This window comes from Nicotiana tomentosiformis, chromosome 10 (assembly GCF_000390325.3).
Source record: "Nicotiana tomentosiformis chromosome 10, ASM39032v3, whole genome shotgun sequence".
Lineage (NCBI taxonomy): Eukaryota > Viridiplantae > Streptophyta > Magnoliopsida > Solanales > Solanaceae > Nicotiana > Nicotiana tomentosiformis.
Genome location: NC_090821.1, coordinates 38,677,458 through 38,693,104, shown reverse-complemented (window position 1 = coordinate 38,693,104; position 15,647 = coordinate 38,677,458). Strand labels below are relative to the sequence as shown.

The window sequence follows — 15,647 nt, the reverse complement described above, 5'->3', positions numbered from 1 at the left end:
AATAAGTCCAACTCCCTACCCATTAGACATTATCTCATATATTCAATACTAATTACTAAGTTACTATTAGAATACATTTTATTTGGACATAGATTTAGTGTTGCTACTTCCTATTGACCTTATTAATATCTTTATTATATTTTTTTGATAATGATTGCATTACTTGAATACTTTATTTAGATGAGTGCAATGAGAAAACGAAACTTTTTAAGTAATTTAGCATGAATACTTTATTTAGGTATTTATTTTTGGAAGAAGAAGAAACATATATATTTATAGGCTCAAAACCGAAAATCTGAAATATCCAAACCGATTAATCCAAAACCCAACTTAAAAAATCTGATCCAATTCGAGCTTATTTGGATTGGATTGGGATTGTCATTTATTTATTCCGAAAACCAAATATCCAAATCGAAGTTTTTATAATCAATCCAAATTGCCCGAACGCCCACCCCTACCGATTCTTACTGTTGGACAAGTTTTTGTATAACAACAACTATTAGTCCAACATGGAGATGGATCCATTTGAGGCCTTGTATGGTCGACGATGTCGTTCCCCATCAGTTGGTTTGAGCCCAGTGAGGCTGGGTTATATGGTACTGATTTGTTAAAAGATGCCTTGGATAAGGTAAAGTTGATTCAGGAGCGGCTTCACACAGCAAGTCCAAGCAGAAGAGTTATGCAAATAAGAAAGCACGTGATATGTCATTTATGGTGGGCGAGAAGGTACTTTTGAAAATCTTGCCGATGAAAGGTATCATGAGGTTTAGAAGAAGAGGCAGGTTGAGTCCAAGGTTCATCAGTCCGTTCAAGGTTTTGGAGCGAGTTGGTAAGGTTGTATACATGCCTTCTTTGCCTCCTAGCCTATCAGGAGTTCATACGGTATTCCACATATTTATGCTCCAGAGGTACTATGCCGAAAGGTCCCATGTATTAGATTATAGCATAGTTCTGATGGATCAGAGTTTGAATTATGAGGAGGAGCCAGTTTTCCTAAATCGCACACGCAAGTATACGTGGTCAATTAAGTAATAAAGAGGGAGTAGAGTATCGTTCCCATGAGGACGTGTGATCAATTATCAACTAAATCAAGCAAATTCTAATTTATCGACGCAATGTCATAATGTACTCATGACTTGAACACCCAACATCATAGAGAAGTCTAATAATGTTACCTATCCATAACGAAGCCATATGCCCTCACAACAAAATCACTGAGAGTAAGTAGGATCCTCACAGTTAAATCTGATGATCAACTATATTTTAAGGATTCACATATATCAAAAAAATTGTTCACTCTCACAAAGAAGTTACATGTATGTAATTAGTACCATAGGCTTGCCTTTTATATAAACCTCTACTAATGTAGGCTTGCTCAATCTAAAATTAATTATGACTTTTTCATGATTGTAATGTGGGATAAGTGACGATTAGGATATATTTTATGAATAATGACTAACCCTCCTAAGTGCTTTAACACATCACATATTTCTTTAAGCGCAAATTCTTCAATTCCAACCTCAATTCTAGAAACAATATCACCCCCAACGTTCCCTCTTTCTTTAAGCACTACTTTGATTTACACCCACTAGCAATACAAGATGTCAATTTATTTATCTACACAGTTTTTTTTCTTCTCTTGTTTCTTTTTTTCTTTTTTCTTTCTTTCGATAAAAATTTCCTCTTCTTCTATAATTTCTACTAGTGGTGTATTTCTTTAAAAAATAAGTGCACCCTTCTTCCTTTCATTGGTTCCACTCAAAAGCCACTCAAGTTCCCTGCTTACTTCTTCTAGCGCTTATTTTACAATTAAAGTGCTTTAAGAAGTAAAAGTATCAAAAAAGTGATAATTAAGAACAAAAAGGGATATAGGCTTGTAATGTGGTTGCCAAATAAAAGTCTATGGACTCAAAAGGGTTAACTAGGGATAAATTTTATTTGTGATAAGTATAAATCTCAAAAAGATCAAAGAAGGCCTAAAATTATTTTTTAAACCTAGCATCACCTATAATTTTTCTTCAACTCACATGCGAGAAAAGTTCTAGACTCAAATGCAATACATGGACTACGCAAAATCTCACCACACATGGCACATGGCTCACTACGGATGGTCCTATTACAACTCTCAACTAACGCAAGTATTCACTAAGCCACGAGATATTAAGCATTAAATACAAAGTGAACATAGGTCAAGGAAATAAGACATAGACATCGCAAGACATGCTATGCAAGCATACATGACATCATGAGAAATTTCAAAATATCGGGAAGTTATCACACATGCCAAAACCTAAATATGCTACTGTCAAAAAAGTCAAAGGCGCCTAAGTTCATCGTTCTTCCTTATTTTATTCCCTAAATTCTAACCTACTCTAAAAATAAATTAAAAACTACTACTTGGTTCAAACTGTATCCCTGAAAAGAACCGAGGCACAAAAAAAAATACGAGGGATTATTACTACCTAAAAAAAACTAAAAGATATGTTTTTCGATTTTTTATTTTTCTATTTTTTGTGTGTTTTTGGTTAGACATTAATCCCTTAAGAAAAATGTCTAGGAGATCCATCGTCGGGAATAGTCCAAATGTTTTCTACTTTGTTTTTGGTTTTTTGTATTCTTGCTTTTTTTAACATATCAAATTAAACTAGAACTGAATCAAACTAAAAACTACCACTAAATAAACTATACAAGAAGTTAATCTAAATCTAACTAAATTAAAATGAAAATAAGAAGCTAAAAATTAGCCTACTATTTACATATCACGGAGAATCCCCCCACGCCACATTTAAAGTATGTAATGTCCTAAATCCATATATAAAACAATTAAAATCAAGAAGGGTGGTAAGAAGACTTCCTGATCATTCTTCGTCATCTCCCTCATCATAGAAGGATCTCTAGGCTGCCTCCCAGGCATCATCATCATCCCCATCATCAACCTCCTCCTCGGGCTACTCTGGCTCGGGCTCTGAGCATTCAGGTGCATTCACATCTTCATCATCGGGTAACCTATGACCTTCACCAAGGACAACCAGATTCTAGGCAGGATCATTGAGTGGATAACTCTCATTCAAGTTGGCACGCTCCTCTAGAGTAGCTAGCCGTCCCCAATTTACAACTGCAAGTCGAGCATCCCATAAAAATGGGCCTTGAAACTATCATCACGAGCATGACGCTTGGCACCGGTAAGTATAGTCCCATCATTATCCTTCTTCGCCTGTATTCTGGTGATGTCAATCCCTCGAAGTGCCTTCGGGATGACCATATCAAACTCAGGCTCCTCATCCACTTCCTCCATCCTCTAATATTCAGTTAACAGATTCCTAAAGAGCAATCTATACTCCTCCGCACCTACGCAATCTGGTGGCGTATCAACTGGCCCACATTCACCTTTTGGTCTTCCATTAATAAATACAAAATGCACACTCTCTCATGCCCCACGTGGGTATCATGGTCACATGGCATCAATCTAGAATTGATCAACCTCAACCAAACTTTGGCCGCCAATTTCAGCTTCTTCTTCGAGAATTTTAGGTGGAGATGAGTCCTTCTATCACTGACCCAAACAGCAACAAAATTGACACCACACAAGGTGTGTCAGAGCTCTAGATAAGTAGTCCTAGAAATAAAATTTCCCAGTGGGGCATGTGGAACATGAGGCACTCCAAAGTGAGCACAAAGATCAGACACAGAGATGTCTATCGACCTTCCCCGAATGGGCACCAAATGCTCCTCATCATCTGGATCCCATTCTCTATAAAACTCGCGAATTAGGTTTATATTGACGTCACCTGGGGTCTTGAAGATATAGCTCAATCACAGATCATGTATATATTTCCAAGTTGTAGGATGCTTAGAGCGCAACCGGTGCTCCTCCACTTTTAAGTTTTGGTGCATGTACTTCAGCGTACAAAGCTTGTGCCACTTCTTGGTGGATAGGGATATGTTTTTGAACCCATATTCATGCTCACTCCTTGGCCTTGGTCTGGAGGCTGCCATAGCCACAACCGCCTGCAAACCCTCAACTCTACTACTAGAAGTAGCCTATCCTCATTTTCGCTTTTTGGTGCTAGTGCAGAATATGTTTTGCCTTTAGTGGGGGATGTAACTTTGCCCCTTTCCTTATCCGTAGGTTGTGTATTTGGATTTGGGTTCACAATTTATGTACCTGTATATGTGTATGTTTGTTAACTCGGAGGGCTATGAATCAAAACAAAAAGTTATCTGAACGACCCCACACTTAAGAGTTTAGCACATGGTTTTCAAATAAGTTGAGGCTACTCAAACTTCATCTCTTGAATTTAAGCATGGTTGTAGTCATAGGACAATGTATGTACCATACTTTAACCCTTCACCCTGACTCCGGTGAGCCACCCCACACTTAATTTTCATGCTAGTTACGCTTACAACCTGCTAGTGTATCAATCCCAGAGACTCGGGCTTCAATTGGTGCAAAAATTGCCTTTGAGGCATTTTAACAAACAAATGGTACGCACTAGTTAGGGTGAAGCTGCCATGTGGGTGAGGGATTGCCTCACCCTCCCAAATTGGCTTGGTATTCGAGTGTAAACACTCTTTTGAGCAACAATAATATCAATCCTATGGGGTTCATGGGGTAGGGACAAGCATGCATAATTTCACCATTCAAGACATTCATAAAGGTTGCATGTTTCAATTCACCTCAAATAATTCCAAATAGAAGAAATACAAACAAGAAATCATACGTTAGATGTTGAAAAATGGAGGAGTGATCTTCAATTAGTGGTGAGATCGGGCCTATGAGTGTGCATGAGAAGTTGAGAGATTTTTGTTTGAGTGAAAGTGAAAGAGAGAAGGGGAGGGGCTGGGCAGTGAGTATGAGCGGGGGAGAAGGGGGTTTTGAGAGTGGGGGAATTTTAGAGGGAGGCGTGGGGTTTTAAAAGAAAAAGGAAAACAAAAACTTACCTGGCCTTGCGATCTTTGACGCGAGGCCCATCTCGCTCCTGGGTCGGCGACGCGGGTGATAGGGCGAGGAAAAAGCTAGGCGGGGAGAGGTGTAACATGGGATTCTTCAGACGTCTGGGCGCGACTCCAGGCTTGTCGTGCTGAAGATACTGGGTGACGCCTGGGTTAACGCGAGGCAGAGCTCGCACCAGGGATCGTGACACCAGGCCTATGGTGAGGTCACCACCTCGCTAGGCGAGATCCAGAGTGCACTCAAATGATTTTCATTCATGTTTTTGGACTTCTTCATGTGTATCGACCTCCCGATTTTGCTCCCGCGCCTATTCAAATAGAAAAAATCAATTCGTTAGTGCCCATAACCGAAAATAAAAATCAAATTAAACTACTTTAATCAATGAATTGGGGGTTGTCTCCTAACAAGTACCTTAGTTAACGTCTTGCATGACGTTTACAACATCACCATTGGTTGCCTCCCATGAAGCGCTTGATTTAACTTCGCGGCACGATGATACCAATTCTTAAGCATCTTTCAAGGCAATTGAGGACTTGTGATGAACCACATCACCACGCCAATAGCGCTTGACTCTTTGCCAATGACTAAGAATGTCCTTTCAGAATTTGGCAGTCTTAACTCTATAGCCCCGTGTGGTGTCACACGCATTATTTCAAAATGTTCAGACCATCTCAACTTTAATTTTCCAGGGAACAACTTCAACCTAGAATTGCATGGCAATACCAACTGGCTCGGCTCGAAATAGCGATGCTTGATGTATTTGTCATGTCACTTTTTGGTCTTTTCTTTATATAACTTAGCATTCTCATATGCATTTAGCCTGAATTCATTTAGCTCCTTGAGCTGGAGAAACCTCTTTTCACCCGCCAACTCCATATCCGTATTTAGCTTTTTGATGGCTCAAAAGGCCTTGTGTTCTAGCTCAACTGGTAGGTGACATGCTTTTTCATAGATCAACTTATAGTTCGAGGTACCAATAGGCATCTTATATGCGATCTTGCACGCCCATAGAGCATCATCCAACTTTGCAGCCCAGTCTTTCTTATTTGCACTGACCGTTTTCTCCAAAATTTGCTTTATTTCTCTGTTCGATACCTCTACTTGCCCACTAGTCTGAGGGTATGCGGTGGCAACTTTATGTTTGACCCCATATTTTGCCAGAAGGTTGTTCAAAAGTCTATTTCAAAAATATGCACCTTCATCACTTACTAAAGCTCGAGGAGTCGTGAAACGTGTAAAATTGTTCTTCTTGACAAAATTGGCTACCACCTTCGCATCATTACTAGGTAAAGAAATGGCCTCAACCCACTTAAACACATAATCCACTGCTAACAAGATGTATATGTTCCCTCTAGACTATGGGAATGGTCCCATAAAATAGATCCCCCAAACATCAAAAATCTCCACCTCATTATCTCAATCACAATTTCAAGCACAATCATCACCATGTGTGCGGCATGGTGTCCGATGACGATCCAACCGGCTAGGCCGTCTCAACATAATGCTGTGTGGATCGACATCACCCTTTTCTAGCAATCATCTCATCCCAGTGAAGGGAAATATTCTCGTCACATCAATCTCATCCCAAATGAGGGGAATAATCAAAATTCACTCCTACACCGGCACGTGTGGTTTCGAGGTTAGGTTATTTCAACCTACCCTTCCTCGATGACTAACGATACTCCCTAAGTGTTTATTATTCAAAGGATTTACAACTCATTTCAACATATTTTACACGTCTCTTAGTTTCATTGGCACTAGTGGCCCTAAATCTATTATCAGTCTTGGTACGTTGGCCGTATTTCATATTTCATGCTCACCTCTTCCACTTTCAAACATCATCATGGATTATCAACAAAAAAGGCATTTCTATTCAAGGATTTAAGTACACATGTGATCAAATAAAAATCTTAGGCACAATGAGATTGCTACACAATTTGGCATAATAGCTTTCATTTGAAACACAACTTGAAGTCATAACATTTAGATACACAACCAATACATTGAACACATTCTCAAATAGTAACATAACATGACAAGAGCATTTGGAATATATATTGAATATATATCTTTTGACACAAAGCTTACTCGGAATAGTCAATTTATAATGAACAACTTGAGACTTACAAGGACATTGTGGGATTCAATTCTAAGAGAGAAGTTTAGCCAACATACCTCGCTTTGAGCTTCCTTATATTACTACAATATTTCAAAATTTTTAGCAACTTCAATCTATTTAGAAACATAACAAAATTGAACACAAATTAGGAAGGAGTTCATGGTTCTAGCTCATTTGAGCATTTTATCAAACACTAGGTGGACATTATGATTTCAAGGTCCTCCTATGGTGGATTCCTTCATCCACTACCCAAAGTCTACCTAATTGAGCTCAACAATCTTCCCACAAATCTTGATATTACATGCATGCATAATGAACAACTCCCATACCCAAGAATTGCTTTTCTCATTACCTATTTTCAGTTAAATCCCGAAATTGAAGGTAAGGGAGTAGAATCTTACCTCTAGGATGAAGATCTAGTGAGTTTTCCTTGATAATTCTCCAATCCTTGAGCAAGAATTGATGAAAATTTAGTTTAACAACCCCCTCTAACTCTAGAGCACTTCCTCACTCTCAAAATATCAGATTTTTACTTTACAAATGGTCCTTAACGTCTATATATCGAAATACGGTCGGGTTATAAAAACCAAAAAATGGACCCTCCAAACACAGCACTGCGGTCACAGAGTGGACCGTAGAATGGATATGTGGTCCGCAAAATGAGTCGCATAAGTGATGTTAAGAACTGGGTTGTTCGGATCAGGTCTGTGGTAGATCTGCAGTCCGCAGACAAGTTTTGTGATCGCATAATGCGCCGTAGAACTCCCCTATAGAAATCTTCATGCTGAATCTATGATGGATTGTGCGGCCCGCGAAAGCATTATGCGGTCGCATATTGGACCGAAAAAAAAACAACCCAAAACTGGCCATTTTTCTGTTGCACTCTGCGGCCCGCAGAGTGATTCTGCGACCGCATAGTGGACTGCAAAAATGCCCTGCTCTGCAAAACTTTTCTTCAACTGCCCAACGCACTCCGCACTTTTCCATCTGCGGACCGTACTTTGGCGAGGCTTCATACTTGGTCTTCTTGTATCTTCTCTGAACTTTTCCAATCTTGTCAGTGCAATCAGCTTTTGCGGTCGCATAATTTGGTGTACGGACAATACTTGTTAAAACTCCTCTGAGGCTCAGGTGTCTTCTCTACGGCTGTAGGTGTATTTCTGCAGACTGCACTTTCTGCAGACCGCACTTTCTGCGGTCCGCACTTTGGCCTGCTTTACTCGTTCTTGCCTTTTTGAGCTGGAATACTCCTTTTGAGTTAGAATTCTTCGTTAAGGTTCAATCTTCCACATGCCTATAATTTGCACAATGTCATTAGTTTTGGGAATAAGAATCAACACTTTCAGACTAAAACTAAAGCAAGAAGGCACTAATAAGTGGTTAAAACCCACACTTATCATCCCGTGGTGGCTTATCTTCGGTATTCAGGTTGAAATTATATATTCATATCTCTTATGTTATGTATTTGATTTACATACCTTATTAGTCTTACATACTCAGTACATCTTTTGTACTGACGCCCTTTTCTTTTGGGCGCTCTGTTCATGCCCACAGATACATATAAACCCGATGATGTCCCTCCTCAATAGGGTGCTTGCTTCAGCTGTTGGTTATCACATTCCACTTATCCGGAGTAGCTGTATAGGAGTTGATAGGTACTGAAGTATATGTTCCAGTCATTTTGGGTATGGTGGAGCCCTGTCCCAACCAAGTTATGTATTATGGTACTGTTAGAGGCTTGCAGACAAGTGTCCAATGTGTATGTAAATATGGTTATGACTCTGGTAACAACGGCTATGCATATATAAGATGTTAAAGTTTCCTCCACAGTCAGTTGTGAACGTTCCATCTAAATTTTGGTATCATACTTAGAGACCTTGTTGGCCTAGATTTCATGTTAAAAGGTCTAAGTATTGACATTCGTTCCCACGAGCCTTCGAGCTTCGTGTGCCGGCTGCACCTCCCGAGGTTAGGGTGAGACATTTATAGTCTCCAAAATTATAGTCAAAACTCCCAAATTTCTCTTTACAATTCCATAATCTATGTGGAATATTCTTTGGGGAAAAAAGATATAATATCAAAATCAAGCACAAATTCACTTACCCTCTTCCTTTGTGTGAAAATCCCCTTCAAATATCGCCCCGCTCCAAGTCTAGGGTTCAAAATATGATAGAATAGGCTAAAATCCCGAAATATAATACTTCATTATTCTGCCCGACGATATCTTTCGCGAACACGGTCAGTGTCCCGTGTTCGCGAAGCACAAATAGTCATAGCCTCAAAAAGACCCAATGCGAATGTGGTAGTCACCCCGTGAATGATGCACAGACGCCCCAGGCCTACGCGAATGCAAGCCCCTTCCGCGATCGCGAAGGCCAACGTCCAGCCTGCCTCACCTCTACGCGAACGCAACCTACAAGGCGCGAACGCAAAGACCAACTGCCACAACCCATCGTGAATATGACCTCTTGTCCCCGAACATGAAGAACATAATCAGCCTCTCAAAAATCCTTCTCCACAATCGCGAGACTTGCTCCGCAATCGCGAAGCACACCAGACACCAGTAAAAATCTGAAACATTGAACATGCTCTGGGTGTCTGAATCTCAACTGAGCCACCTAGGACCCCGTACAATAATACTAACAAGTTTGTTAATACTACCCAAACCTATACAAAGCCTCCAAACATATATGAGATCATCACATCTATGAATCGAAGATCAAACAATGCATTGAACTTCTTTTAAGTTCATAAGCTTCTAAACTTTCAACCAAGCGTCTGATTTATGCCTAACCGCTTTGGATCATAACCAAACTTTGCACATAAGTTTCAACCAAAAAAATGTACATATTCCAAGTCTCAAAACAATAATCTAAGTCTGATATCATCAAAGTCAACTCGCGGTCAAACTTATGAACTCACTAAACCTTTAAATTGCTAACTTTTGACAAATAGAGTCAAACATCCTAGGAACATCTAAATCCAACTTCAGATATACGCCTAAGTAAAATATTACCATACAAACCTATTGGAACCATCCAAACACCAAACCATCTATTCAAAAGTCAAACATTGGTCAACTCTTACAACTTAAGCTTCCAACAATAGAACTAAGTATTCCAATTCACTCCCAAACCTTTCCGAAACCAAACCAACCATCATCATAAGTCACAAAATAACAGACAACCATACGGGAAGCATCAAATTGGAAAATGAGGCTCAAATACATAAAATGACTGGGTGGGTGGTTACATTTTAATTCTAAAATTCCACCATGGTTAGAAAATAATATTGGGCGATAATCATATATTTTAATGCATTACTTACCCTACATTTTGGTATTTGATATTAATATGTGCGGCATTTGAGCTTAATTAAGTTATTTTTGTATGTAGGATCATTGGAATATAAAGATGAATGAAGGTTATACAAAAGGACGCCAAAAATACAAGAAAAGAGCACCAAAAGGTGAAAACTGAAAGAAGCCTATAACCAGGTGCAAGACCAGGTGACGCATGGCAGTGAGGAAGCTCTAGCACCCAGCATGGCCTCGCGAGGTTCCAGGCACACTCCAGACCTGGCCCCGCAAGGTCAGGCGCCTAGTGTGCCTAGTTTGCGACTAAATTATTTCCTACTCGATTTTGGACTTGGAGGCTCCGATCCTAGCCTATAAATACTTTCTAAACGTGATTAGTGAGGGATTAGACATTATTTTGGAGGAAAACACACCTTGTGGAATATCTTTGGAGGAAAAAATCATAAAGTTCTTCATCCATTCATCTTTTTTTTATAATTTGTTTATGTAAAATACTTGGATAATTGTGACTATGAACATGAGTGGCTAAGCACTCTATTTTCTAGGGTTGTGGTTGTCATGAATATTGACGTTTATTAATTATATCATCGTTAATTTGAATGATCATCTTGTGGTTATTTTATAATTCTAGTTTCAACTTGTGAATTTGTTGTAGCAATTAATTTACCCTACTATCTTTGCTATACTTGGAAAAGCCATGTTTAAATTAGAGTAGAACTAAAGAGAGCTTGTTTCTAAACTCGTGGCTCGGGGAAGGATTTTACGATTAGGATAGAAATATACCTAACAATCTTGATTAGTTAAATTCCGTATTTTATTCGTTCATGATAGATCCAATACCATAGGAATATAGGATTGATATATTATGGCTAGTCGGATAGTATTCTGAAAATATGTTATTTATATAAATGATCTGATCAACTAGCAAGCATAGATAATTCGGATTAACAGATATAATTATGAACTCAATAGAATTGATAAACCGATCACAATCCTGGAATCTTCATCTCCTCTAAGTAAAATCCAACAACAAACTTTTGCGCTCTTGTTAGTTGAGTTGTTAACTTGTTTAAATTTTGCAATAGTAGTTTTAATAGAATAACCAATACTTTTGATTACCTTGGACAGTAAATTAATTTTAGTTAGCTTAGTTAACACTTATTCTAAGTCTCTGTGGGTTCAACATCCGATTTTTGAGTCACTTTATTACTTGACGGCCACGTATACTTGTATTTACTTGGAGAACCAATAAGTTTTTGGTGATGTTGCCTGGGACTTAGCAATTGATTGTTTAATTGAGTTAATGTTTATAAGTTTTCTATTCAAATTTTGATTTGTTTGATTTACCTGATCTATCACAGGTACATGTGAAGTGAGTGTTAGGGAAGAAGGATGAGGGTAAAGATAAACTTGAACCCTTTGATAACAAACCTGATAGACTCTTTCACAAAAATAAGAAAGAAACAAAAGAAGCCAAAAAAGCTGAAGAAGTAGCATAAGCGGCAGCACATGTTGAGGAAATCGAAAAGCAACAAGCAATTATTGAACTTCTACAACCTGTAAGGATGGCAGCCAATCAAGGACTACCAGTGATCATAGCTGCAAGGCCTAGCCTTGCAAATATGATACAAGCCATCATCAAGAAGGCCATCACTGGCCATTTTGAGTTAAAAAATAATATGGTGCAACTGATACAATCCCAAGGTCAATATATGGGGTTGCCACATGAGGATATGGAGAGGCATATTCAAAACTTTTTGGAGATCACAGATACGTATATTTTCCAAATGTCTCTTCGGATTAGGTCGAGATGACATTATTTCCCTTTTCGCTATTGGGAGAAGCAAAGGAGTGGTTGCAAAAGGAACCTGTAAATTCAATCAGAACTTGGGATGATCTGGCACATAAATTCTTGATTAAATTCTTCCCCTCTCAGAAGACAAAATCGCTAAGGAACCAGATTTGTGTATTCCAACAAAAGGAGGGTGAAACTCTTCGCCAAGCTTTGGAGCAATTTAAGAAACTACTCAGAGATTGCCCACACCACAATCAGACATATGAAGTTTTTGGTCACACTTTTGTAGAAGGATTAGATAAATCCTCCAAGATGTACATAAACTCCGCTTGCAGAGATATGTGCATGGAGAAACCATACAGTGAGATCCAAGCCTTGCTGAACAACTTAATTGCAAATGATCAGAATTGGCAAGGAGAAGGCGAACCAACTAGAGGAATCAAGCCTAAGACAGGTGATAAGTTCAAAATAGATGCCTTCGCAGTGTTAAGAGCCGATGTAGACAAGATATCTAATCAAGTTGGAAAGCTCTCTCAAGCATAATGGCAACTGGTGCAACATGTGCAACAAATGATAATTTATTGTGAGTTTGTGGGGAAGGCCACATGGGTGACCAATATCTCACAAACCCCGAATCCATCTATTATGTGGGGTAGCAAATTAGAGGCCCGATGAATCAGAACACTCGGAATGGTACACGTACAACCCGAAATAGAGGAACCATCCTAATTTCTCATGGGGTAGAAATCAAAGTAACAACAGGCCTCAAGGTAATTACAATTAGCCGCCACAACTACCACAACAAGCAAAGGAAAGTTTGACCTATATGATGAAAAATATCTTGCTCAATAACAAGAATATAATGGCTGACAATCAACAGCTGCATATAGAGTTCAGAAATCTAGAAAGCAATTTGGGCAGATGGAAAATAATCAATACACTAGACTTGTGGGAACTCTTCCAAGGAATACAGAGAAAAATCCTCAAGTCAAAGCAGATACTTTGAGAAATGAGAGTGAATTGGTAGAAGTGGATAAGAAGAAGAAGGAGCCATTTAGGCTCAAAGAGGAAAGAGTGCCAAAACCCGAAGAGGTGGCTGAGAATTACATAGTCGAATCAGAGCATGTAACAAAAAGGGTACCACTCCTTTTTCCTGAAAGGCTGAAAAAGAAAAATGATGACCACATGTTTCACAATTTCCTAGATATGCTGAAGTATATACATTTGAACATCCCTTTGGTGGACATGCTCTGTGATGTCCTAAAATATGCTAAATACATCAAGGACATAGTGGAAAATAAAAGGAGGTTAACTAAGTTTGAGACCGTCGCACTCACTGAGGATGCACTTCTAGGATATGACACAAGCTTCCACAAAAGCATAAGGATCCGGGAAGCTTTACCATCCCTGTGAGGATTGGTGAGGTTGATGTGGGTAAAGCTCTATGTGATTTGGGTTCAAGTTTAAATCTGATGCCATTATTAGTGTTCAAGCAATTAGTCTTAGGAGCTCTGCATCCTACCACGATAATGTTATAGTTGGCTGATAGATATTATGCATACCTCGGGGGGATAATTTAGGATGTGTTTCTTCAGATTGGAAAGTTTATCTTTCGAGCAGACTTTATCATCTTGGAGTATGAGGCAGATGAGCGAGTTCCTATCATCTTGGGATGACCTCTTTTGGCCACTTGAGATGAAATTATGAAAGATCAAGAAGGTAAGATAATCATGAGGGTAGACAATAAAGAAGAAGTCTTCAATGTGTACCGAGCCATTCAGTTTCCTCATCACTACGAGGACCTTGCTATAATTTCTGTAGTGGAAGTAGACGAACCAGCCCTAGGGATGAGTGCACCTAAATATGATATGCTAGAAAAATTATTGATGTTGTTCAATCACATGGAACTTGAAGAAGAGGTTGAGGAGGTGATGCACATTCTGGATGTATCATGCGAATACATTATAGAAAACCCGCAGTTTGAGCCTCTGGATAGGCCGAGTGGTCCACCACCTAAGCCTTCTATTGAGGAGGCCCCGAAACTGGAACTTAAACCCTTACCCTCTCATCTTCATTATGTATATTTGGGAAGTTCTAACACTTTATGTGTGATTGTGTCTTCTCATTTTTCTAACTTGCAGGAAGAAAAGATGTTGAGGTTTCTAAGGGAGCACGAGCATGCCATTGGATGGACGATGTATGACATAAAGGGTATTAGCCCTGCATTCTAAGGAGGACATAAGCCTAGCGTGAAATATCAGCATCACCCAAATCCGATCATGAAAGAGGTGGTAAGAAAAGAAGTGATTAAGTGGCTCGACGCATGTATTGTATTTCCTATCTCCGACAGTTAGCGGGTAAGCCATGTCCAATGTGCACCTAAAAAGGGAGGTATGACTATTGTAATGAACGAACAAAATAAATTAATCCCAACTAGGATGGTAACTGGGTGGTGAATGTGCATAGACTATAGGAAATTGAATAATGCTACACGAAAAGATCACTTCTCACCCCCTCCCCCCCCCCTTTATTGGTCAAATGTTTGATAGGTTAGCTGCATCGGAGTACTACTATTTCCTCGATTGCTATTTAGGGTATAATAAAATTGCTATTGCCCCGAAAGATCAAGAAAAAATCACTTTTACATGCCCTTATAGAACTTATGCATTGAAGAGAATGTCATTCAGGTTATGTAATGCACCTGCAGCTTTTCAAATGTGTATTATGGAAATTTTCACCGATATGGTGGAACAATTTATCGATGTCTTTATGGATAATTTTTCTATGTTTGGTCCCTCTTTTGATGAATGCTTAACAAATCTTGCTAAAGTGATTGCTAGATGTGAGGAAACTAATCTTCTACAAAACTGGAAAAAGTGTCATTTTATGGTACACGAAGGCACAGTGTTGGGGCACAAGGTGTCCAAAGAAGGGTTGGAAGTTGAAAAAGCTAAGGTGGAAGCAATTGAAAATTTTCCACCACCAATTTCTATGAAGGGAGTCCGAAGTTTTCTGGGACATGCAGGTTTCTATTGCCAATTTATCAAGGATTTCTCAAAATAAATCCTCCTTATTGTGCATGTTGTTCGAAAAGGATGTGTCGTTCAAGTTCGACGATGTTTGTTTGAAGGCATTCAAGGAACTGAAACAGAATTTAGTGAGTGCACCAGTTATAGTGGCTCTGGACTGAAACGAGCCATTCGAGCTGATGTGTGATGCCATTGGCGGTGAAATTGGGTCTGTGTTGGGAAAATAGAGGAACAAAGTGCTTCACTCCATTTACTACACAAGAAAGACTCTCACTCCTCCTTAAATAATTATTGTGACCGAAAATGAGTTGCTTGTCGTAGTTTGGGCGTTTGATAAATTTTAGACTTACTTGGTTGACACCAAAGTTATTGTCTACAAAGACCATTCATCTATTAAGTATTTGATCAAAAAAAAAGATGCTAAACTGAGGCTA

General features: G+C 39.1%; 1 non-coding gene across 1 annotated transcript; it reads right to left on the bottom strand.

Annotated features, from left to right (window-relative positions):
- Window positions 1-12,334: 12,334 nt before the first annotated feature.
- On the bottom strand, window positions 12,335-12,441 carry LOC117277875 (small nucleolar RNA R71). Its single transcript, XR_004508211.1, has one exon. It is a non-coding gene; the product is annotated as a small nucleolar RNA R71 (small nucleolar RNA).
- Window positions 12,442-15,647: the final 3,206 nt, after the last annotated feature.